This window comes from Harpia harpyja, chromosome 21 (genome assembly GCF_026419915.1).
Source record: "Harpia harpyja isolate bHarHar1 chromosome 21, bHarHar1 primary haplotype, whole genome shotgun sequence".
Classification (NCBI taxonomy): domain Eukaryota; kingdom Metazoa; phylum Chordata; class Aves; order Accipitriformes; family Accipitridae; genus Harpia; species Harpia harpyja.
In genome coordinates, this window is record NC_068960.1 from 13,119,782 (window position 1) to 13,124,413 (window position 4,632).

Consider the following 4,632-nt stretch of genomic DNA (forward strand, 5'->3'; position numbering starts at 1 on the left):
GCTGGTTATTTTTGTCCTTTGTTGAAGACCTTCCAGGGCAAGCAGAGAAAATATTAGTGTATTGAACATTTAAGTGTATGGTGTCAGAAGAATAGCTACCAAGTAACGCAAGATCCACAGATGCTCTGATAAGTAGTTTACTTGTAAGGGGATTTTTTTCATCATTTGCAGAAACAGCTGGGTATTTAAGATGAGGTTGAGTGCCTTGACCATGTGCAAAAATAATGTTAGAAACAGGCCAGTTACATCTGTATCTGCTCTGGTCTAAGCTTCAGGTTTGCACTGAGATGGTAACAACACAGATTGGTTTGTACAGATTGATCCAAAACACTGGCCCCCAACTCCCCAGAAACAATTTCCCAAACCCCACAAAATTTCTGCCTTCTAATCATAGTGAACAAAAGTGAAAAGTCCAAGCTATTAAAATATTCACTAGCAGCTGTGAATCTGTCTTGACATTTTTTACACGGCAAGTAAGCATCTGAAAGGAAGTACAGGAAACAATCTTGGAAAACAAATCTAGAATATTTATGTCAATATACTTTAAAAAAAAAAAAAAGTATTTTTTTAATGTGTTCCATCCAGGACAAGAGAAAATGAAGTTCTGCACTACTTTGCTATGAGATACCTTTAAAAAAAAAAAAAACAACCCAGCATTGTAGGTGATAGGAACTGTGCTGCTTAGGCACTAACTATTTTATTACCCCAGCTACATCAACAATTCATTTTACATGGTTCTTAATGGCCTCAAAATAACGGAGGGACTACAGCACTGTTGTCTTGAACATTGTGGAAGCTTGCACCATTTAGCTAAACAGACAAAACAAAAGAATCCTTCCTATAATTTCTAAAAATAGGAGTAAGATGAGCCACTACCTTTCCAAACACTGAAGAGAGCTAAGTTCCCTAAAATCATGGTTCATCAATGCCACTGAAATAAAGAAAATAATAAAGCTTAAAATTTTATTATATTTTTCATTTTTCATAGGTGTAATAATCCCCTCTGAAGTAATAAGATGAAAGTGTGGAAGTAAATCAGTTTTAAAAACAAGACTTAGTTTTCAAGGATGTAGAAACAAGCTTACAGAATTAATGGAATAAAGTTCATAACAGACTGTAACAAGTAGGAAACAAGGAAATTAATACTGTCTGCAGTACAAATAATGCTTTGGCTCAGAACTCACTGCAAGTAACAACATAGTACTTAATAGTGGAACAATAGTAGACCACTTGTTAAGGTAGTCTGGGACTCCTAAAGAGTTTTTTAAGGAGTTATAGATTGTATATCACAAAATGGTCTGTAATGTCCACATATATCTTTTCATTGAATGACAAAGTAGTACTTCTTTGGGATGATAACCTGTGATAAACAGCAGGCCACCGAAAGCGGCAAAGCCCTTACTTTGCCTATTTTATTCCAATGTGATGCAGAATTGTTACTGAGTTTTCATGGAACAGATACAAGTCATAACTGTGTAGGGAAGCACACTTAGGATTAATTTCTGTAAGGGTCCATGACAGTGCAAGCCCCTTTGGATTTTGCACATAAGCCAGTTTTACTTCCAGGATTCTGAGAAGGGTCTCTGAATTCTTCAGCAAGCTCTGGACAAAGAGGGATCCTTGGCAGTGGAAGAAGATGTGGAAATTGCTTGAAAGTCTAAGCATCAAGACAAAACCAGTTGTTATTTAAACAACAATAACAATAAGCCAGTTACACTACTTTTTATTCATACTAACTAAGCTTCATGTACATATATAAACTTCTGAATTGTTACTGTCTGTATAGTTTCCAAACTAACAGAAGTGTCACAGATTACCTGATGTTCATGTAGTATTATTCAGCATGTTGCTGACATTTGGTTTCTATCTGTCCAGTAAGTTTCCCCAAAGTAGAAAACACTCCTTACATGCTAGTAATAACAACTTAGAACAACAACTTGTGTGCTATCAAAAGGAGTGCTGAAGAGGTTACCAGTACATCTAGAGGAATATTTGTTTACTTTGGATCATTACTGCACTAACTGAATTTCTAGATGGGGTGCGGGGGTTGTATTCTTTTTTCTTTTTTTTTTTCCTTAATAAATTTAGCCAAAAGGACACATAACCTGGGCATGTACTTAGTTACTTAGTTTTAAAACAGGTGTACATTGCACATGCCTTCAGGAAATTCAACTGCTATAATAAATTTCAACAGATACGAAACGATCCTGATGATATCTGAACTATATGATGTGGTGCAGATTTTGTCTATTTTACTGCTGCTTCTTGGAGAAGAAAGCTCATGTCCTGTTTCTCTCTAAAACAAACCAAAAAAGTGAAACTATTTCTGAAAAAGTCAGTTGTGTTTGTTGCTGTCATAAATGCTGAAGTTCAGAAAACTTCATTTAAACCAAATATGCACACACTACTATAAAAGAAAGGGCAGGAATACAACACATGTGCACTGCTGCACAGACTCAACCTTCTTAATATATTATCAGCAAGAAGTAAAAAAGGTGCCATATTCTCTTTTTCTTGAGAGGGTGTTTTTTTATATTACTTTAGCTATTTTTATTTATTTCTTAGTAAAATATTTTCAGCAGAAAAAAAAAAATCTTTCTTATGCTTAAAGTGTCTGTACTGAAGAATTAAACTGTTTTGGAACCTAAAAGTTCATAGGGTAAAAGTTTAAATCTGTTGGCAAACAATGTTCTCACACATTTATAGGCATGACAAATTTGGAGGGGGAGGAAGGGAAAGGAAGGAAAAAGGCTAAGTAGAGGAAAAAGAAGATAAAGGGGAAAGGACAACTGTAACAGGTTTGGGGGTTAGGGGTTTTTGTGTGTTTATTTCTACAGACAGTAAGTATCTCCTGGCATTACTTAGTTGCTTACTTGTATAGAAAATTTTTTACTCTTCCAATATCGTTACAATAGAGCCTCCTCGTGGCGAAAGAGAAGTCTACTCCTTCAAAGCCCAACTGTTTACACACTGTTCCTTTCCCATTTGAAAAGGTCTTTAAAAAGTCTAACTTTCCATCAAGTTCTAAACCATCCTGCAATATACAAATCCACAATTTAAAAATTATTACCGTACAAAAGTTGAATAAAAGGAGTACCTCATTTGATGTTTCTTCTCTCAGCTTTAGGAAGCCTTAATTGAGGCACACTGGCTTCGAATTGTTTGTTCGTTAAATACTTCTGATCTTTTTCTGTTCTGCCTGCAAACAAGATGCAAGCTTTAAATATTATTTTTCTACCTATCAAAAGACAGCTTTGTTAAAATCCTTACTTCATATATAAATGATTTTTTTCTACATGCTGTGGGTTTTTCCCTATTGTGAGATGTATTAATTTCAGGCTAAGACTCTTACCTTTACAGAACAATCCACCAAGTGAGAATTTCTTGAAACTGGAAGATTGCTTCAGTTGAGTCCAGTTAGATTATCATTAAGTGAAACTTGAACAGAATGAGTCCATCTTGAATCTTTGTAACCACTGATTTTCATCTTTCAGTCATATAGACACTAAAAGTATATTAATTCATCCCACACAGAATTAGGAGCAAGTTTCTTCCACTGACAAAAGAGCTTTCAAATTTCTCTCAATGCTATATACCTGTTACCAAAACCGTGAAACCAACTGAATGGCACAATACCAATGGGGCAGTTTACAAAAATTATAATAAATTTCAAGTAGTACAGTAATTATCAAATGGATTTAGTAACACATTTGTTCAAATCAGATTTTTCACATTACTGGATTTAAAAAATATTCTAATAAGATTTGCAACCAGTAATGATTACAAAGAATAAGGACTCAATTTTAAGATTAGCATAAAACACAAAACCTAGGCCTAGCTTCACCAGAAGTACTTATTTGATACACGTTCAGAGCGAGAATGAGAACCTAGCTAAGTACCTGCAAACAGTGTAGAGGAAGATGCCAAATTTTCTCTTTTTCCCTTTGCATTTAGGTACAATGTAGATTACTGCAGCCAAGGAGTCTTTAAACAATTTTTTTTGTCAGACTACTAGTGTACAACAGAAGTTCTTCCAACATGCTTGCAAAGAAGGGTAGTTATAGAGATTGCAAGTATTTCCTCTTAATCCTAAAGCCATTCTTAATCTGTGTAATTATTAGGGGTCTAGACATCACAACCCATACATCCGCTATTCCTAAAATGGCTTAGGATCCTCCCACCCTGGTTTGCACTTTTCCTTCAAGTGTTTTCCAATTCAGTTTAATCAGTAAAAGCACCCTGTAAATGCTATAAAGAACACATGAAATAGAGGGAATTCTTATAATTATCATCCGATTTCATCATTACTGATCTGTTTCTTTAAATTGTCCCTGACAAAAATTAAAATGCATAATCATCTTCAAGGAGGAAAGCTCATAGACAGAACTTCTAAATTACGCCATCTCCAAAGGTAAAACAAACAAAACAAAGGCAAATCAAAATAGGGACACAGTGATTATTTATGTGAAATTCATTAAGCAAAAATCAAATTTAGAACTTCTCTGACATACCTGACAAAGACTGTGGTTTTACATTAATCCCAAAAGGTCCACCTAATACATGCTTTTGTAACCTTTTAACAGCATCTTCTTTTTCATAAAGTATAATTTAACTTTATCCTTTTGTAGCACT